The sequence below is a fragment of the Nomascus leucogenys genome, chromosome 16 (genome assembly GCF_006542625.1).
Source record: "Nomascus leucogenys isolate Asia chromosome 16, Asia_NLE_v1, whole genome shotgun sequence".
NCBI lineage: Eukaryota > Metazoa > Chordata > Mammalia > Primates > Hylobatidae > Nomascus > Nomascus leucogenys.
In genome coordinates this window covers 79,364,963-79,386,780 of record NC_044396.1, presented here as the reverse complement: position 1 = coordinate 79,386,780, position 21,818 = coordinate 79,364,963, and the positions used below count along the sequence as shown (strand labels likewise).

Here is a 21,818-nt window from a genome sequence, read left to right as displayed (position 1 = left end):
AACTTAGTACTATTGACTTCTATTTTTCTTAACTTGATTTCTATCAAAAACCAGTTCAGTGACCTAAAGTCATTTACTCTCCTCTTCTGCAGTGCCTTCTGTCTATGATTTCCACATCCCTCCCCAATCCCCTGAATCCGAAAACTGAGGAATATACTCACACATAGAGCTTCCAAGATCCCTGGGCCATTTTTGTTTCCTCAATGCTACTCTCCCCTAAACTGTTCCACAAGGACAAATAGACTCATTGGGAAAACAGTAACTGCACACATTTCTCATTCACCTCTCAGGACACGTGTATTTGCAGATATTTCCAATCAATCATGAAGTGATTGCTGCGAGAAATTCTCCCAAAGGTCAACCTGCCTTCTTGAAATTGCTTCTATTTAGAAAAACAGTTTAATTGTCATAACCAATGACCTTTGCTGAGTGGTCTCTCTAGACGGAAAGTGATCAAAGGGTGTTAAACTTTTGGGCTCAGGTAACAGGACATCCTCCCTACCCATCTAATTCAGTCTTGGCTCCTTATGTAGCTGTATTGAATCTGTTCTTGCCCTACAATTGGGAATGCGGTGCTCTTTCTCCCTTCCCTCTGTGCTGTTGGCTGGGGCTGCCAAATACTGCACAAGCTTCTTCTTCTTTCAGAAAACTCATCTTTTCTTTCTTTCTGTATCGAGAGTGTTTCTTTTGCCCAGACTCCCTATGGCCAACTCAAATGAAGTTTGCTATTTATCCTGAGGCCTATCTGGCTTCAGTAAAATGCTTTGTAAACTATGAGATTTGTAAATTTGTAATTTCTCTTCCTCAGGACCCAGGACAATGCCAGCCACAAGTTAGATAATCAGCGAAGGTGTCTTACATTACGCTAAGGAGATGGCTTATTATTGGTATCTGACTGGCAGATTTGAAAGGGGCAAGTAAAAAGTGAGAAGGCCAATTTATTACCCAGGGAAATCCTGGATAATAGACTGTGATCCCCTGTGGGCAGAAAATAAATGTTTGTTGACCCAATAATGATGAGCACGGAGCTGGTGCAGTGGTTGTGGGAGTAAAGCAGAAAGAGCCGTCTCTGAGAAATGGAGTGGAGAAAGAAATGTCAAGCAGGGAGCTGACCTGAATGGAGCAAGAAGTCAAAGCAAATTACAGGCTACGAATCTGAAGACTGGCAACCACAGAATTTGTTAGAAAGAGAATCATCTGAGAGTCAAGAGATATGGGTTCTGTGCTTGCTTCCTTCTCTTCTGTAATACCAGGCAAGCTACTTAATCCTCTTAGCCTCAGCTTTCCCATATTTAAAATAGATGGAACAATACACTGCACAGCTATTGCAAGAATTATTATTATTATTATTATTTTCTATTAATAACTCCTTTCAGTGCCCAACTCAAGAGCTGACACATATGAAAATTCCTAGCAAATAGGCAAACTATGCTGGGTAAGATACATTTGCTGGTAGGAGAAAGGAGCCATCTCCAGGACTGTGAAATCACAAGGCATTTGTAAGACTTGCCCTGATGGGACCCAAGGGCTAATAGCATGTACAAAAGAGCATTGTCTTTTCAAATCTGCTTGTAATCCTTGCAGAGACTCATATGTCACTTTAAAGGGTTAACAGGAAACTAGATGTCATCTTGTCAGCCTTCCTGATCTCTTCCAGCTGAAAGTCTTCTAATTCTGCTCGGAGCACTCACCCCACCCCCATCTGTACTTTGCTGGTAGTACATTTCCCTGTCCACCTCAGACCTTGGATATTTAATGCACTTGGCTTATCTATCTCTCTAGAAGGTAGGCAAGTTGGAAGCAAGAGTCATGGCTGGGTTACCAATAAATCCCACAGAGTTCTGCCAACATGTCTTATGCTGGCAGAAGTTCGTGACATGCTTGTTGAGTAGCTGGGTGGATGGATGGAAAGATGGAGGGATAGACGTGCCACTAGACTTGTTCAGTACTGTCTAGAATCTCAAGGTGTTGGCAGAGAGCCTGCCCCATAGTGGACAATCAACAGGCACCAGCTCACTGAATGGGCACAAAGATGTCCCTTCCATTTTGTTCTCACTGATCTCTGTGTCCTAGCACAGACCTGGAACTTAGAAAACTCTTGTACAAGAGTTGTTGACTGACTTACTCACTGCATTTCTGAACCACAAGAAACCAACCAGCACAGAAAGAGATGCCAGCAAGATGGTTTCACTTAACGCATTCCTCTCCAAAAGAGATTGCCACCATGGTCAGTATACACCCTATACTTTTCCCTGAACCTCCCCTCCAGTCTCCCGTCCGGAGCAGAAGTAGGCAAACCACAGCCCATGGGCCAAATCCCGTCCACTGCCCCCTGCTTTTGTAAACAAAATTTAACCTGGAGCAAGTCTGAAGTGTGATTATTCAGTTTTATGAGGAGGCCCTATTTCTAATTTTGCTTCACTCGAAGCTGTCATCCAAACATTTCAATTTGACCTTGTTCCACCAACACCCCATTGGCCCTCCAGTGCTCCCACTCTCTCCACATCTCCATGTGGTGGTTTCAAATCTCTGCCCACACTTCCCTAGCTTCCTACCCCTGCAATAAGAGTTGGACTTTGCTTCATCTCACTCCCGAAATCCCTGTTGCCTCTGTGACCTTGCCAAATCTCCTCTTTCAGAAATGTACCTCATCCTGCCTCCTTTCACCTGGCTCAAATGAGTCTCCTCCAGGAAACCTTTTTGATGCCGGTATCCCTCTCCTGTGTCCCAATCACCTGCCATGCATTTACCATCGCTACCTGTCTAGTTTGCAGGCAGGGCATGGTGGCAGAAGCTAGCCTTCTTTCGGGACACTCACATTGGCCATCCCCCCTGCCAAGAACACCTGCCCTTCCAGCTTCTCTTCCCTAGCCCACTCTTATTCCTGAAAGTCTCATTTGAAACGTTATTGCCTCAGCAAAGCCATTCCTGAAGCCCCTGCCTATACTCCAAGGTCAAGGCCTATGTCTTCACAGCCCTTTTTCAAGGAATTTATTCCAATAAAACTAGATGGCTTATGGTGTGATTATTTACTAACGTCTTCCTACCCATTAAACAGACAGCTTCATCAAGGCAAGTCAGCCATCTGTCCTATAGACCAAGTGCTTCCTCAGACTTGGTCTACACCAGTAGATAGTTTTCTAGTGAATGAATAGAGTTAACGTCACTGTAAATTACATCAATCAAGTTGGAGCCAGGTGTGGTAGCTCGCGCCTGTAATCCCAGCACTTTGGGAGGCTGAGGCAGGCAGATCACCTGAGGTCAGGAGTTCAAGAGCAGCCTGGCCAACATGGCAAAACTCCATCTATATTAAACATACAAAAATTAGCCAGGTGTGGTGGTGGCATGTGCCTGTAGTCCCAGCTACTCAGGAGGCTGAGGCAAGAGAATTGCTTGAACCCAGGAGGTGGAGGTTGCAGTGAGCCGAGATTGCACCACCGCACTCCAGCCTGGGCAACAGAGCAAGACTCTGTCTCAAAATAATAATAATATTAATAATTAATAATAGTAATAATAATAAAGTTGGGAATGGGTCAGTTAACAAAAGACAACAAGATAGAAACCATCATCTCCACCAGTTAGCCACACAGGGTGGATGTGTGCATTAGGCTTTTCTCTGAGAATAGGATTTTGTCCTATCCAAGAAAAATGACAAACACCCATGAAGAGGGTTTTATTTTTTCTTGGGGGAAATGAAAGTATTAGTTTTTCTAATCAAGAGTAAGTCACTTGTCCCCACTTCCCCTGCAAACAACAAAAAAGAACCCATGATATTTGTTGAGAACCAGCTTACAGCCTAATCCCGGCCCTGGAAGCATGCCATTCTCTAATAGATACAATTAAGTTAAAAGACTGGTGTTGGTCACATGGTTTCAGACAATGGCCCTATATTTAGAAGTTTTGTCCCAAATATAATCAGATTCCAAAGGCCTATGAGGATTTATTTATTTATGAAAATAAGGACCCAGTGCCTTCTGAAATAAGCCCTTTTGGTGCAGCAGCCGTGTGCACTGGGGCAGATTTACTCTGAAAAATAACAAGGCTTCTCTGACCCAGGAAAGTCACAGCCTGAAATGCTTATTTTTGAAGCAGCATTTATTTTCTGCTGGTTTAGAACATGTTCCCCTTAGGAATAACCTCCTGGCTGCCCCAGAAATGCTGATATGCGGATTGTGTAATGTCAGCTCTCCCGTGCGCCCTATCTGTGCCTCCTTCCTCGCAGCAGGGAGGCGTTCAGTCCGCCCCTGCCCATTCCCTGCCTTGCTCTTTTCTAAGAACTGGAAATTATTCCTGAGATGAGAGGAATAAAACATACGTAGGACATATCCAGTCTATTTCTGAAGCAGAACGTGGAGAAAACCTAGCGAAGAGATTACAAAAAAAGATAAAACAATAGAAGTTTTTTTCCTAGTCCTCACTCCCAACCTCGTCCTGCCCAAGTTGATGTCTGCTAAGGGCTCCTCTCATCAGCCCTACTTCTTGGACTGCTTTCAGGATCAGGAGAGAGAGGAGCTTCATAATATTTTTTGTTGACTTTTTAGGCAAGGATAGGTAAGAAGGGCCCCATTCACAGGACCACTGCTCAGACCGGATAGCAGGTGACGCCTGGGTGGGAAGGAAAAAAGTCCTAGAACATTTCAGTCCTCATGATCCTCTCATCTGCCCTTCTGATCAGAACATGACTCCTGATTGATTTTGAGGAAAGTTCCAATACCTCTGGCTGTCTGCATCCTTCCCTTTTCTCACAGAGTGTGCTCAAGTGTGTCTGGTCATATGGTTTCTGATTTATACCCAACTCTCCTAGTTCCTCTTTCTCTGGTGGAGGCCTTCAAAACCTGGGGAAATGACACATGCCTCCTTCAATGAGCAGTTGTCATCAACCATCAACCATCCGTTAGCTCTGAGCTGAGCAGCTTACATGTGTTAGGCTGGGGAAATGGGGGCATCGAAAGAGCAAGGCAGGACTTTGCGTTCATTCTAACCATACACATATTCTCCAAGCAGCACAGGGCAAGTCAGAAGACGTGGGTCCAAGATCTGGGCAACTTGGGCTCGTGACTTCACTTCTATATGACTTAGTTTTCCCATCTGTAAAATGGACTAAGCACCTCTCACTTGTTATTTTACGGGGCTGATGTGGGAATCAAATGGGATGATGGGTGCAGAGGCCTTTGTAAACTCTGCCTCTCTCTGTAATGCAAGCTGCTATGGGTAGATGGCAGGCGAGTGGAGTCAACAAGGTTTTCATCTCAACCCTTGCTGCACACGCAGCTCTGGGGAAAAATGATGCCCTGGAATCATCTCCGGAGTTGAGGGTAGGGCCTGTTATGGGGCTTTTTAGTTTTTAAGGCTCCTAAGGTGATGTTGGTGGGCAGTAGGATTTGGAAACTGCTAATAAACCAAAAAGTTACAGATGTTAAGAGAAAGCAGAACTTGTGGATTAGGGTGAGCAGGCAGGAAAAGCCTTGAAGGAAAAGATGGGAATCTGAGAAGTAGAAGGGACCCAGGCCAAGGGGAGATGGTAAAGAGAATGGAGTGAAGACAAGGGAAAAGGAGAAAGGGGAATGAAGGATAAAGGGGGAGCTAGTACATCAATTAATCACAAAATGGGTAGCACCTGGTCTGGCGGAGGCTGCACCTCTTCCACAAAGCCTGGTGACTCCAAGTTTCTCTTATTGGAAGCTTCATGTCACCTTGTGCCACTCTGTCTCCCCATTGCCATATTGTTTTATAATTGCTTGTGTGTGTATCTGTCTCCCTCAATGGATCACGGGTTCTTTGAGGGCACAAATTATTTCTTTCACCACTGAATCCTCAGCACCTAGCAAGGTTCCTGGCATAGACCAAGAGCTTAATACATGATGTCTAAATGACAGGTATTGAGCATCTGGTAAGGACTTATCTTAGGTCTGACTCTGCCACTAATTTACTGGGATGTCTACAACCCACTATTTTGCCTCTTTGGGTTTCCAGGTGCCCCCCCTCCCCCGAAATCATGAAATGTGAGGACTCTAGGAATTCAAGTACGTAGGTAGCACTGTGTCTAGAAAAAAATATTCAGCGAGGTATCAGGCTCAAATCATTAGAACACATTAATTTAGGTCAGTGCTTCCCAAGCTTTAATGTGCCTACTAAGGTACGTGGAGACTTTGTGAAAATGCAGATTCTAATTCAGTAGGCCTGGAGTGGGTCTTGAGATGCCACATTTCACACAGGCTCCCAGATGATGTCAATGTGGCCTGTCAGCAGAGCTCACCTGAGTAGCATGTGTCAATAGTACTTACTTCCAGGTAAGACCAATGCTGCTGGATTTTGACTCTCACTTGGAGTAGCAGGTAGTTAGGCTGCATTCGTATGATAACAAAATGATCTGCTGAAAATGTCCCACTCCAGACCCTGAAATAATGATTTTTTTTTTTTAATTCTTGGCAGAGATACTTTGTTGGCTAGAATTACAGGATATAGATCAACCAAATCTGGGCTCAAATCCTGTTCCCATCATTTCTTAATTATATGATTTTAGGCAAGTAACCTCAAAATCTTAGCCTCAGTGTCCTATTCTGTCAAATGGGTTCACAAAACTTATCTCAAGAAGTATAACTCATAAGGCATGATAATTTATATGAGGAGGTAGGTAATGCAATTAGCATACGGTGGGTCCTTAGTACATGCTAATTCTCTTCTTACTGACTTAGCAACACAGGAAGTAAAGAGATTTCAGGAACTATAGGTTTCTTCCTCTTTTCACATCGAGAAAGGAACCTTAAGTAGTATAGGAAATGCAGTACGTTTCACTTCCTTTCTTTAGGGAACATAAAACCCCCAGGTGTGTCTTAGTACAGGATCAGTAAGAGAGAAATAGTAAAAGTGAAAAGTTCTCAGAGGGAGCTGACTCACCACTCCTCAGGGAGAGGTAACCACCCTGTGAGGCTTTGTGAGGAAGGTGGTCTGGGCAGCTTGGGGGAAATATGAAGGAAAAGACAAAGACACAGGAACTCCCCGGCTCACAGCAAAAGCCTTCTTTCTTCAACACTCCATTTTCAACACTGAACTCTGACTCTTGTTGGACTTATCTTTAGATACATTCTATTTATTTGATTAGGGTAGAGGAATCAGAACTACTTCGTATCCTGGCCTTCTGAGAGGTCTGGTATGAGCACAGGTATTGTTATCTGACTTGATCTTTACTGTGGTCCCTTTCAGTAACCTCCATAATAATTTCTTAGGTTCCTCAATAACAAGCTCTAAGGGCCATTCCTGGGGTGATTTTCAGTGACTTCCCATCAGAATAGTTGTAATCAGCCTTTGTCAATCTTCCACTGTCCCTTTTGCACCTGTCTTCCAATTTCCAGGCACCCATTAGGCCCAAGCTCACCGTAGGCTGTTCTAATGACATCTCTTTGGGACCTCAATCAATAGCTCCCTGGTCAGGTGTGTGCATGCTTTGTATTTAGCTCTCCTGTACTCTACATTTGCTAATCCTAGCCAGGAGTTAAGAAAACAATCTGATTACAGATGTAATCCTGTGACCATCTGCTTGATTTATCACTCCCAGAAAGAATTTGAATTTTGAAAAAGGAGCTTCTTAAAGTAAATGAGTCTTTAATTTTGTGGGTTAGTACAATAACTGCTCATTTTATATATATTGAGGGAATTTAAAAACATGCAAATGTGCAGGCCTCAAAATTTTGCATTTTAAAGGCCTCCATTAAGCTTTGAGCATCTGTAGTTTAAAAAACTTTCCAGGTGATTCTGATGTACAGCCAGAGTTGCAAACTCCTGGCAATTGGTCGATTATGTATGGGACATTAGAACACATTTTATTTTTTTATTTTTTATTTTTGTCTATTCTTGACCTAAACATCCGTCAATTATCCATTGCTGTGTAATAACACACCCTAAAACTTAATGGATTAAACAGAAAATTACAATGCTTCTCCTAATTCTGTAGGTTGCCTTGGCTCAGCACACAGCTCTTCTCTGTGTAGTAGTATCAACTGAGTCACTCCTTTAGCTGTATCCAGCTGATGTCTGGGCTGGGATGGAAGATCTGAGAAGACTTCGTTCACATGGCCAGCGCCTCATTCTCTTCCATGTGGCCCCTCCATGTGGCTGGTTTGTTTTTTTTTCACAGCATGGTTGTCTCAGGTTAATCAGATTTCTTAGATGGTGGCTGGCTTTAAGAATGAAAGCAGAAACTGCCAGACTTCTTAAAGGATAAACCTGGAACTGGCATAGCATCATTTCTGTTATATTTTACTCACCAAGCCAAGTCAAATGTCCACTCCAGGTTTAAGAGAATAAGAAGCAGATTATAAATTTTGGTGGGCAGAGTATCATGTGCATAGAGGAAAATAATCAATTCATGGCATCATCTTTGGAGACTATTTACTGTAACATCTTCCCATCAATTTGCCAAATAATACGAACTTGCAGCATAACACCTTACCTCTGAAGAATGTCAATCCTCATGATATAGGAGTTAAGAAGAAATTACTTGGGCAGATAGTGAGGCTACAGGAGTCCTTGGTAAAGTTTTCCTTTTAATGAAAAGCAGCCCCCAAATCATTTTCTTTTCTAACAAAGAGCAGCCTGTATAATTAAGCTGCAGACATCGATAAGCAAGCTGGAAGCTTGGACGGGTGAATGCCAGCAGTTGTGCCGACAGGAAAAGGCTACCTGGGACTAGGCATGTTCAAAATAGTGGCTCCATCTTCCCTTCTCTTTGCCTAACCATGTGTACAGTAAGGAGCAGACAATATGGCCCCTGCCAGGCAAAGACTCCATTTACATAATAATATTAGGGTGGGGCAACCAGCCTTTCCCTCTGCACTATGTAAACATCACACCTGGTCGAACCAATCTGTGAGTCTTACGTAAATCAGACACTACCTCCTTAAGCCTGCCTATAAATTCTGGTGCAGTCCACCAAGGGGTGTTTTTTTTCCCTTTTGGGAGCTCCTCTCTCTCACTAGGGAGAGAACTGGTCTCCTTTCTCTTTCTTTTGCCTATTAAACCTCTGCTCCTAAACTCACTCCTCGTGTGGTCTGTGTCCTTAATCTTCTTGGCACAAGATGATGAACCCTGGGTATTTACCCCAGATAATGATGCTGCTTCACTTACACCAAACAAAAAAAGCACCAAATGTCCATATGGACCATCTAAGCATTCAAGACCATCAATGATTCTCTTAAAAAAGATTTGAGGACTCATGGGTTTCCTCCCTCTCTAATATTGCTGTAGATGTGGCTCAATTGATCAGTTCTAACTAGAGGAACCTCAGGCAATCACTCCACATACGTTTTTTCAGTTTCCAAAACCTAAGGGAGTTTTGTGGGAGGAGAGCATAACCAAATGGAACATGGGCCTTGAGCCTAACAGAAACGGTTTAGACTCTTCGATCTGCCAGCTGTGAGAGACCTTCGGTAAGCTGATTCTCTGAGCCTCTGTTTCGTCTTCAGAAAAGTGAACATGACATCTTCTCTCAGGCTGTTTGTGAAAACTCATCTTCTCTCAGGTGTTTGTAGATGCCGCCTGAACTGTTTAGCAAATGTTGTACCTTTTGCTACTAACATCTCTCTTTTGTAAAAGACATAACTTTGTAGAAGTATTTAAACATACAGGAAAAAGAAAGCACTTCACAAACACTTCTGGGAGAAAGAGGAGAGAGAGAGAAAGCTTTGTGTATATTTAATGAGTAAAAGCATATCATTTAAAATGTGAAAGTTAATATGTTGAGTGAGTCACCCAAAATGAATTCTCTGATATTGATAAGCATTGAATGTAGTTTAGTTAGTTTTCCAGAACAATGATTCTACCTTCCTTGGAAAATAGCTTCTAGGAAGTTTAGTGAGGAAGCCTTGAGAAGGCATCAGCACTCTAAGCCAGGTGGGCTGTAGAGTTAGAATCTGAAGCAACCGGTAGAGAGAAAAAAAGAAGAATGGATTACAAAAGATGGGCAAGGTGCCTGGAATTTCACACCTACATCATCTCCTTTGTGGTAAAGGGGAAATCCCAGGATCCATAGCTACCCCTGATATACTAGTATATCCTTGACCTATTGGAGCAAAATTATAGAGAACAATGACTGCATTATTTCACAAGACACCCTTTGATCCAGTTTAGAACACTAGTTTTCCATTCTTCTGTCTAGAATGATGCTATTATATTTCTAACTGAGATTCTTTCAAATCCATAGCCTGGTAGTTAATAGGAAAGAAGAATCTCAATGATATGAGGCCCCTGAATAGAAATTAAGAAGCCTTTTCCCAATCCCAAGATTTTATTCTTGGGACTAAGAGATAGTTAGCTTAAGGACTGCAAGGTAGATAAGTAAAATAGGTTATTTTTCTCATTGTATATTTTTACAACTCTACATACAGGCATTATTACTTCTATTACTTCTATTTTATGGATGGAGAAACTGAGACTTAGAGAGTTGGTCAATCAGGTAAGGAAAAAATTCAAAACCTAAAGCATCTAATCAGTGTCTTATTATGTAACAGCAAGATGAACAATTCAGAAATGCAAGATAAAACAGTTTCACCTGTCTCAGAATATGATTGAAAAACTTGACAGATATTTCCAAAAGATATACTTGAGTAATTTAAATAAGCTTGCTTTTGTATATGTAAGGAACTACACAGAGAGGATATTAACTCTTCTCTTACATCTAAGTAACAATTTTTAAAATGCAGTATTTGATCACAATAAAAAAATAACTTTAAAAACTACCCTGGGCCAAAAGCAGTGGCTCACACCTGTAATCTCAGTACTCTGGGAGCACGCCTGTAATCTCAGCATTTTTAGGGAGGCCAAAGTGGGAGAATTACTTGAGGCCAGGGGTTTGAAACCAGCCTGGGAAACACAGTGAGACCCCCATCTCTCCAAAAACTTTAAAAGTTAGCTAGATGTGGTGGCATGCATCTGTAGTCCTAGTTACTGGGGAGGTTGAGGTGGGAGGATCACATGAGCCCAGGAGTTTGAGGCTACAGTGAGCTATGATTGCACCACTGCACTCCAGCCCAGGTGACAGAGCAAGACCCTGTCTCTAAAAATAATAATGATTTTTCCCCAAATACAGATTTTTTAAGTTGCCCTTTTCTGACTATAATTCAGTAAATTTAGGAATCTAGGGCCATAGTTCATATGCCCTACAAATAGAAAAGCAAAGTAAATAGAATTTTTAAAAGTTTAACTACTGGGAAAGTATGAGTATGGAATGTTCTTTAATATAAGCCTGAGAGCCAAGAAAAAAATAAAAATAGAAATGAAATCCTATCTAGGAATCAGTGAAAAGATGATTACTTGTTGTCAAAACCTATTAGAAATAATCTGTTATTATAGAAAAATGTATAGCCTAAATGCCTTTATTATTTTATCATTGAAAATAAATAATTTTTGTTAAGAATCTAGGGAAAAATACAAAGTAAATCATGAGGGAATACATGGGAATCGACAATGCAAAAGATGAAATTTGTGATATAGAAAACAACATAGTAAAAAGGATAAAGAGGAGCAAAATCTGGTTCTCTGAAAAGACCAATGAACAAAATTAACCTTGGTAAGCCTGCTGCAGGAAAAACCAGGGTTCAATTCACTTGCTCCAGGGCACATAGGAGAACATCTGTTATTGATTGATTGATTGATTGACAGTTTTACTCTGTCACCCCAGGCTGGAGTGCAGTGGTGTGATCTCAGCTCACTGCAACCTCTGCCTGCCAGGTTTAAACAATTCTTGTGCCTCAGCCTCCTGAGTAGCTGGGATTACAGGTGGGTGCCACCAAGCCCAGCTAATTTTTGTATTATTAGTAGAGAGAGTGTTTTGCCATGTTGGCCAGGCTGGTCTCGAACTCCTGACCTCAAGTGATCTGTCTGTCTTGGCCTCCCAAAGTGCTGGGATTACAGGTGTGAGCCACTGCCTTAAATCTGTCATTTAAACCCTGCCCATCTGTACGCAGAGCCCTGTCTAATACATCATATGCATACTATGACAGAAATAAAAAATATAAGAGCATTAATAAACTGACTTGAAGATAGTCAATAAAGGTTTTTCAACATATCCAAGATGCATGGGCAATAAAGAGCTGGAAAGACTTGTATTCTTCCTCCTTTCGCTTTTCTGATCACAAGTGGTTGATTCTTGGTTCACACTGAGGATTCACGTGTGAGCTATGGCTAGGTCGTAATGACATTTTTCCACTTTCAGAACATTTCTGTAAGTTTTCCATCAATCTCAAGTATAGAAGATTCAGAGAAAGATGAGGAGACCAAAACTAAGAGGAGCAAAATGACGGGTCCAAGAGAAGAAACCAGAATTGGACCCAAGGGGCTTTGTTGAACTTGGTTTATGTATCAGACATGGTTTTCTATAGTCCATGGGGTATGTTTTTTTTTGTTATCCTCGTTCTTCCCAACAATGATGCTAAGGCACAGAGACGTTCAGCCACCTGCCCAGGGTCACACAGCCAGTGATCTGCCTGACTCTGCAGCCCATGCTTGCAAACACTCTACTGAAGCATTTCCTAATACCTGCTGGAGCATTTGGGCTCTCCTGATGTGCTCCCCTCCACCTCTCTGCCTCCCATGATGTGCCCTCACATTTCCTTGCTGGCCCAAGAGCTGTGAAACACATTAGGAACTAATAGTTTAGGAGGGGCATGGGCTTGTGGAAAGAAAACACCACAGTCCCCTTCCTCAGCTGTACTGTTCTTTCCTTCAGCTGATATTTCTCAGGTTATATAAATGGAATGTTATACAAATGTTTCCGCCATGAGTTTCCTTTCAAAAGATGAATAAAAGAATGAGGCATTTTGTTTTCCTTTGTTCCCTGGTAGCACCTATGTTAAGAATTTGTGCTTAAAACATGACTCACTAATTCTTGGAGCAGAGCACAAGGAAGTATACAGACCTAATAGCCCTGTGAGATGTAGGCTTGATCTTGTGTGGGAAAGAATCCATTGGAACCACGTAGATGAAGTTACATTCAAAAACAATCCTCCCCGCCCTTACCCCTTCCCCAACAGCTCCCAACATGACTGCGTTGTTTAAGTAGCCCATTGCTTTCTTGTATGACTGTCAAATATTTCAGGCAAGTGATATCTAGTTCTTCTATAAGTGGGTGCATGCCGAATTGTTAAGGTTTATAATTATTAACTGAATCATTGCTTTGTTGTTCGATAGGCAGTTTAGATTTTGGAATGGTTATTTACAGAACAAAGGCAGGAGGGAAATGGTTTAAATACAGTACAGGGTAAATAAGTTGAAAAGTACCTAATTTTTGTGGATTTAAATACAGTAAGCTTTCAGCTAAACTCATTGCATTTTAATTCCTTCAGTCTATGTATGTTACGGGCAGAAAATATCCTCTCTGTTGGAATGGTGAGATCCAATTCTCAGTGCACAGAAAGACATTTTTGGAACCTGCTTTCTAGAAAGTGACCTGTGTGGGCAATCCCTACTTCACCACCCCCTTCAGCTCCAGTAATTTGATTGCCCAGAATATTCTCATTATAATTCACTGGCACATGGGAGCTGCAGAAATATCAGTGAGTCAGCGTACTGGCTGTTGGGGATCCACAAGCAGGATACTTAGGTGCTCAGGACGTTTTCTTTGGAAGGATCCCTTCTAAAGAATGTCTTTTCTTTGCATGAGACAATGAGAAACGGGAAATCACTCTGGGTGTGACTATTTATCCCTCTTCTTTCATATTCATTGCTCAATTCCTTCAAAAACCTAAGTCCCGGAGCGAAGAGGCATTTAGGTAGTCAGCTAGAAGGACTCTCCAGAGGCTGATAAAATTTCTCCCAGTAGCCTCTGCTATTTATTCATCAGATCCCAAAGCTATCAGAGAAAATCTGCTATTTTCTCCTGCTAACTGTTGCATAGACTGGCAGTCAGGGTTACCACCACGTTTTCCTTCATTATCAAAATGATATTTCTCCTAGATAACTTAGTGCTCTTTTCTCTGATTTAGGACTCAATAATACCAACCTCACCAACATCAGTAGGACTACCTCTATCATCAGTATCATCATCACCACCCTCAGTAACATTCCCACCAAAAACTACCATCGTGGCTCCTAACCAGCACCACTTCCACAGACGCTGCCATCATTGCTACCTTCCTTTAATTCAGCAGTTATTTACTGAGCAGTTATTTACTCAGTTATGCACTGAAGATATCCAAGCACTGTGCTAGTGAAACCAGCCCAATTGCTCCATAGAAATAATGTTTATGGGTTTTTTGAATAAATATAGAAATTTACTCTCCTGATCTTAAAATTTGAAACTTCTATTTGCCCCATCTGAATTCTCTTCTCAGGAGACTGACCCTCAGGCAAGGGACTGAAACTCACCAGATCACCACATCCAGATAATGAGAGTTCCGACCCCTCATTCATCATGATTGCTTCCTTACCACTCCCAAATTCCTTCCTGCTTGTAGCTACGTTCCTTCTCTGCTATATAAACCCCCGATTTTAGTCAGGCAGGTTGGAGATTCATCTCCTGTCTCCCTCGCTGCAGCATCCAGATAAAGCCTTCTTACCTGACACCTCTCATCTCAGGGCCTAGCTCTCCATGCAGCAAGCAACAGGACCAAGACCAAAGCCCTGGCATTTTGGTAACATTAGGCCCTAAGAATATCAAGAATATAATACCAGGATTTTTGCCTTGAAGGACAATACCACAGGAACTTAGAAACTTATATAAATGGCAATTATAAAAATGCGGAGAGGTATATGCCATAGGAGGTATATAAATACATGATCCGCTCACCTCAGCCTCCCAAAGTGCTGGGATTACAGGCATGAGACACCGCGCCTGGCCACATTTCCACTCTGATCATCTTCCTCTTCCTCTCTCTTTCTTTCTTTTTCTTTTCTTCTTCTCCTCCTTTTCCTCCTTCTCCTTCATTGGGCTGATTGTGTCTAATGTCAAAATAAATGGATGATGTAACCTTGGCCTTCTTTCAAATATGACAAAGTTGTTCTTTATTTTAATATGTAAAACTAGATAATCAGTTGCAAATTACAAACACCAGACAGAATTTGGCTAAACAGAAAAACTCAGAACACTTAATAATCCCCCCTTTTTTTTTTTATTGCAGGGATCGGGGAAATGTGAGAGAAAAAAAATAGAGGGGGAGATAGAAATAATCTTCATTGCAAAATATAATTTTAAAATGTTTATCATGAAGAATAAGCAATGCTAATTTTCTTTTACATTTTAAGAAATGAGCTTTTAGAAGCAGGGTCATTTCCCACTTCTTTAAGTACAGAGTTACTGTACATTCTTACTTGCTCCTGGACTTCTAATGTGATATCATCATTTCCTCATATTACCACCATTGCAATAATGTTCTTTTGCCCACACCTTGCCAACTCTACACATTCAACTATAACAAGATACATAAAAGGATCATATGCTTGAAATATTCCTTAAACCTGTCTAGCACCATCAAACTGCAATGATATATTCTTGTCCAAAAGTCTTTTAAATTCAGGTAGAAGAGAGAGGTAAGATTTTCTTATGATTTTTCTAGTGAACCTAGCCCTACTTTGATGAAGAGTGTTCTAGTTATCTATTACTATATTCAAATTATTTTTAAAACTCAGTGACTTAAAAAGTAACCATTTCAAGATATCTCTTTTGTGTGCATAAACATTTTAAGATGGATCTAGAATTAATTTCTTTTTCCTTTTCACCTTAACTACGGTGGCCACAGATGCTCTACTGGGTGCATCTAGAATTTAGGTAGAGCTTGGCTGCTTTCTTCTTGTGTTCCAAGGAACATCAAGCAAGGTAACTCAATGGTACTCAGCTTGCAGGTGGGCTGATCTGAGGGTTCCAAGGTGGCTTCACTCACATATCTGGTGCCTTTTTCATAATGGATAGCACAGCTGAAGGCTGGTCAAGCATTTATTTCATCTTGTATCTACTCTACATGGCTGGCATGGACTTTTTGACAGCATGAATTCCAGTGGCTGGGATTCGAAAGTGTTCCAAGAAAAATCATTCATTCCAAGAAACCCAGAACAAAGAGAACATATATTCTAAGAAACCCAGGAAGAAGTTTTAAGGCTTCTGGTGACCTAGTCTTGGAAATCTCAGAATGTCACTTCGGCTGCATTCTGTTGATCAATCATGTCCCCAAGACCAACCCAGGTTTAAAAAAAAAGGTTCAGACTCTTTTATGGGAGGTTACATGTGGTAATTTAATACATTTATATAATTTGTAAAGATCAAATCAGTATACTTAGGATGTCCATCACCTTAAATATTTGTCCTTTCTTTGTGCTAGATATACAGACTGCCCCTCTTGATGAAAGAAATAGCAAGGGATCTGTGGCCATCTTTAATATATTATAGAAGGAATAGCAAGAACAAAGTTGAGAAATGAGGAAAAAAAGATGCATTCTTGTCAGAGAACTGAGTCATAAAGTTGGGATGGATTATCGAGTTCATGGGAGTTAAATCTAGAAAGGTAAAAGAAGAGGCTTAAGAGACAAGATTGAGAACTCTGTACTTAAAGAAGTGGGAAATGGGAGAATTGATAAAAGGATGTGAGTGATCAGATCAGAGAAGACGTGGGTATTGGTGAGGGGGTTGCCGAATGGTGGGGATGGGGAATGGGTTGGAGGTAGGAGACACTGTAAGTAAGTAGAAAAGCCCACCGAAGGAGAGGCAACTGGAAAAGTCTTGGGGAAAACTTGCCCAGGTCCAAACCATATGTTGTTGAGGCAAGAAAGGAACAGATAGAGAATTTCCAAGATGTATATATCATTATCATCTATAGTGTTGGTCATTATGAGACACTCTCCTAGTGGCATGCAGAGTGTAGGAGGATAGGTGGTAAATGAATGAAACTCTGACTTACAATGGCTTGCAAATATTAATAACAGGGAATGTATTGGCTCATGTAAATTAAAAGTCCAATGTTGCATCCAACTTTAAACATTTGACTCAGTTGAATAATGCCACTAGGATTATCTCTTGTCTCTGACTCCTCTGTGTGGTGACATTATTCCTTAGCTATTTCTTCTAATGTTGACAAAATATCTGAAATAAGTATAAACCTCACATCTTCACACCATCAAATCCTGTGTAAAAGAGTATTCTTCTCTCTCTTAGAAACTCTAGCAGATGATTCTTTGTGTTTAATTGGCTAAGATTGGGTTTTAGAATTCAGTTCAGTGTAACCTTTCTCTCCCATCAGTTGCTCTATGCCTTAAGTTTTACAAGGGCAGGCATCAATGTGGGTTTACCAGAGCTGCCTATGACAAGAAGAGTATGTCCCTCTAACTCTGGGACTCAGTATTGGGAAGCCTGTGGCATATTTTATTTTCTGAAGATGGTTCCAACAATACCACCCATCTCACAGACTCTTTAGAACCTTATCATTCTTCCATCAAGTAATGGAGTCTCTTTCTCGACTTTCACTGGCTGAGGGCAAACAAGAAAAAGAAAAATAATAATAAATAAATAAATAAATGTAGTCTTTTTTCCCTAACCTTGAATCTAGGCAGTAGAGTATGTGACAATTTTCATCTATAGAGTATGGCAAAAGTGATAATATTGTTACTTCCAAGACTACGGCATAAAAATGGTATGCACATCCTCCTTATTCTCTTGGAATGTTTGCTCTTGTAATATTGCTCCAGGTTGCAAGAAAGCTCAAGTAGCCCACGGAGAGGATGCAAGGCTTCCAGCTGATCCCCTCAGCTAGGCTCAGTAGCAGCCAGAACTAGCCTACCAACAAACCTGCTGATCATGTGCATAAGCCACCTTGAACATCGATCCTCCTGCCTGATGGAGCCATCCCAGCTGATGCCACATGAAGCAGACACAAGCTGTCCCTACTAAGCTCTGCCCAAGTTGGATATTCATGAGTGAAATAAATGACTGTTGCTAAGTAATTAATTTTTGGGTGGCTGTTATGTAGCAGTAGATAATTGGAACAAAGCTTATTGATATAATATATCTATATCACATCCTCCAATCCATTTTTTTAAGTAATAAAGTTGATGTTTGTTTCGATTTTCAGTTGCAGCTTTAAATATTTTGTCTTAATTAGTCAATTTTTTCCAAACTCAAAATGGGTTTTTGTAAGAGTAGTAGTAGGGTCCTGGAATAATGGCAATTCTCTTTCACTGGAGAAAGCTTTGTAGAGAAAACAAAAGAAATTTTACAAGTACTCAACTGGTGAAAACTGTCATAAACCTTGAAGGTATTTTTAAATTCAACATTCATTTATCAATTGATAAATGAATTCATCATTCATTTATCCATTCATCCATACATACATCCATTTCTAGATCCTCTCATAAGAGGAAATCTAGGAATAAGCCTGATCAATGAAAGTTTCATGGGAAAGAGGAAGGAGGAAGAAATTATTTTATTTTTAGAGTTTTGGGAGTTATGGGTTATGGACTTGCACTGGAGAAGATGGGTGAGAAAGTTCAAGGTTTCTAAAATGGGAAAGTAGACCTGGAGAAAATGTTGCAACCAAGATTATAAGGCCAATTACCAGGTCCAATTACCAGAAAATAATTTTTAAAGCAGGAATATTAGGTCATATCAGTACCTGAAAGAGTGATTGAGGCTAATTTGTTCATTCATGTAACAATAATTTATTATGTGCTACTAAGTACCATCACTATATTATAAACTAAGGGTTCAGTAGTGGATAAGAGAAACTAATTCCCTGGCCTAATGAAACTTGCATTCAATGGGGAAAGCAAGGAACATATATGTAAATTAGCAAAAGTTAATATCATTCAAAGAGTGCTAAGAGCTCTGAAGATAGTAAAGCAGGGTGACTGATAAAACAGGACTAAGCAGGCAACATTAAGAGGTGATCAGGGAAAAAACCTCTGAAGAAAACACATTTGATGTGGAATCCAAATGGCAAGTAGAATGAAGAAGGTAAATAATTCATACAAGAGCATATCTCTTCCACAGCAAGTGCAAAGACCCTGGGCAAATGCCATAGTTGAGCTAGCACCTACCACTGGATTCAAGTGATGGGTGAGTGATACAGATTCAAGGGCCAAAAGGGCAGACAAAACCAGTTGAATTAGTCACTTATTCGTCCACCCATTGATCCATCTACTGATCAATCTACTGATCCATTTATCCATCCATCCATCCATCCCTCCATCCATCCATCCATCCATCTATTCAACATACATGTTGGGTGCCCTTTACATACCAGGACTTGTACTGGGCATGGGAACTGCAGAGATGAAAAGATGAACAATCTCTGTACTTGAGGGACTCATCTCACTCTATGAGATAAACTGACATGTGACTGAAAACTCACTATATTGGTAATGAAACTAAAATACAGAGCTTACTGATTTAACCTGATACCACCCAAGTGGTTAGCGGTTAGTGGCAGGGATTCAGCATTTTATTTTCCTTCCCTACAGGGAAAACCATTATGTATGACCTATTTTTTCAAACTCTCTTCCTCAGTGGGGGCAACAATTAGAGTTTATCTATTGCTAGTGCTTACCATTTTAGGCTCCTTTAATTAGAGTGTTTTAAATTAGTGTTATTTTAATTTTACTTATCTCCTGAGACATTATAGAGGATAAATAGCAAATGAAATAATGTACATGAAAACACATTGTAACCCATAAACCGTCATACAGATGTGTGTTATATATAGTTTTATATTTGAAGATATAGCTTTATGCATTAGTACTGCTTCCTCCTCAGGGATGCCTCCAAAAGAATTCAGAGTAAAACAGACTTGTGGATTGATGCTTTAAAGATATTTTATATTTTCTTTAAAAACAAAATTGGTTCACAGTAGGTGCTTAATAAATATTTGTTCAAAGAATGCGTAAGACGCACTATTCAGAGACATAGATTCAGCGTAGTAGGTCTCCCTGTGGCTAATTACTGTGCAAAAGATGTCAATTTGTGAGTGCAAATTCATCTTAATGAAATTCTCTGATTTAATTTAAGCATTGGTAGAGAGAATTACTATTATCCTCCTTGGGAATGAAAAGCATATAGCTCAGGGAAGGAAGATCACATTTTTAGGAGAACTATCTGGGGGCAGATTACCCAAAGTGTTAATTATTATAATTATTATTGTTAAGTTGGTTTTAAAGTCCTATATGATGTAATATCATGTTCTCATTTTGTTTCTCCAGCTGAGCTGATGATCCTTTAAATAAAAAACTACAACCACCTGTCTTAATCTAGAGACTACTCAGTGGTTGATTTTTCAGGATTGGAACCAGGCTGTCTGGGTTCAATTACAGGCATAGTCTCTTAGACTTTGAGTTTGTTTCTTAATTGCTCTGTCCCTAAATTTTCTTTCTTTCTTTTTTTCTTTATTATTATTTTTTTTTGGTAAAACAGGAATTATAAGTAGTATATGCCTCATAAAATTGCTGGAAGAATTAAATGAATTAATTTATGTAGTGTACTTAGAAGAGCATTTATGTTAGCTAGTATGCATCTACTTACTTTGACCTCCCATTGGATTATAAAAGCTGGAGAACAAAGGCTCTGTCTTATTTTGCTGATGTTTTCTTCAGTGCTGGGACTAGGGTGAGGTGAGCGAAGCACCTGACTGGCTGCAAAATTCAGTGAGAGTGTAGGGGAAGCAAAAAACATAAACAACCAAGATAAATAATATTTTAGTGCAGTGCTTTTAAAAATCGAAATTAGTGGCCGGGCACGGTGGCTTATGCCTGTAATCCCAGCACTTTGGGAAGCCGAGGTGGGCGGATCACAAGGTCAGGAGATCGTGACCATCCTGGCTAACACGGTGAAACCCCGTCTCTACTGAAAATACAAAAATTAGCCGGGCGTGGTGGTAGATGCCTGCAGTCCCAGCTACTCAGGAGGCTGAGGCAGGAGAATGGGCCTGAACCCAGGAGGTGGAACTTGCAGTGAGCCCAGATGGCACCACTGTACTCCAGCCTGGGTGACAGAGAAAGACTCCATCTCAAAAAAAAAAAAAAAAAAAAATTGAAATTAGTGCAAACATTCCATTGTGAACATAATATTTTAAATAAGACTGGATTTGTATTAATCATTATATAAGACCATTTCATTTGGTCAAGAGAAATTGTTAAACATAGCAATTTCCCCAGATGAAAACGAGATAAGCAAGAAGTTGATTTTGAATATGTTGGTGAGTTTTCTCATCAACAAAACAGGAAATTAAAATTAAAATAAGTTTATTTTGGGTATAAATAAAATATTTAATCTTAAAATAATGTATTGAATTTTAGTACACCTACTTTTAGACTTCAATATTCTTCAATGATTTTAATGTTCTTAAAAAAATTACAAACATAATAATACACCAGATGAATGGCCAATAAGTATATGAAAAATACTCAATTTCTATCATCATGAGGGAAAAGCAATAAAACCACAATGAGATATTACTGCAAACCTGTTAGGACAGCTATTAAAAAGACAAATCATGAAAAGTGTTGGTGAGGAGGTGGAGAAACAAACACTTGTACATTGCCGGGGAGAATGTAAATTAGCATAGAAAGTTTGGAAAATGGGAGTTTCCTAAAAAAAAAAAAGTACTAAAAATAAAATGACCATATAATCCACAATCCCATTTATGGGTGTGTATTCAAAAGAATTGAAATCAATATTCAAAAGAATTGAAATCAGTATGTCAAAGACACATCTGCACTCCCATGTTAATTTCAACATTTTTCACACTAGCCAAGTTATGGAAGCAATCTAATCTATCAACAAATTAATGGATTTTTAAAAATATGGTATACATATACAATGGTATACTATACGGTCTTTAAAAATAAGGAAG

The 21,818-nt window shown here is 40.2% G+C and overlaps 1 long non-coding RNA gene across 1 annotated transcript in view; it reads left to right on the top strand.

Annotated features, from left to right (window-relative positions):
• The window catches only part of LOC101176139, a 187,560-nt gene extending 169,511 nt beyond the window's left edge, over window positions 1-18,049 (top strand). The window contains exon 6 of the long non-coding RNA XR_001115920.2: window positions 17,665-18,049. This is a non-coding gene — a long non-coding RNA (uncharacterized LOC101176139). The remainder of the gene's footprint in view (window positions 1-17,664) is intronic.
• The last annotated feature ends 3,769 nt before the right edge of the window (window positions 18,050-21,818 follow it).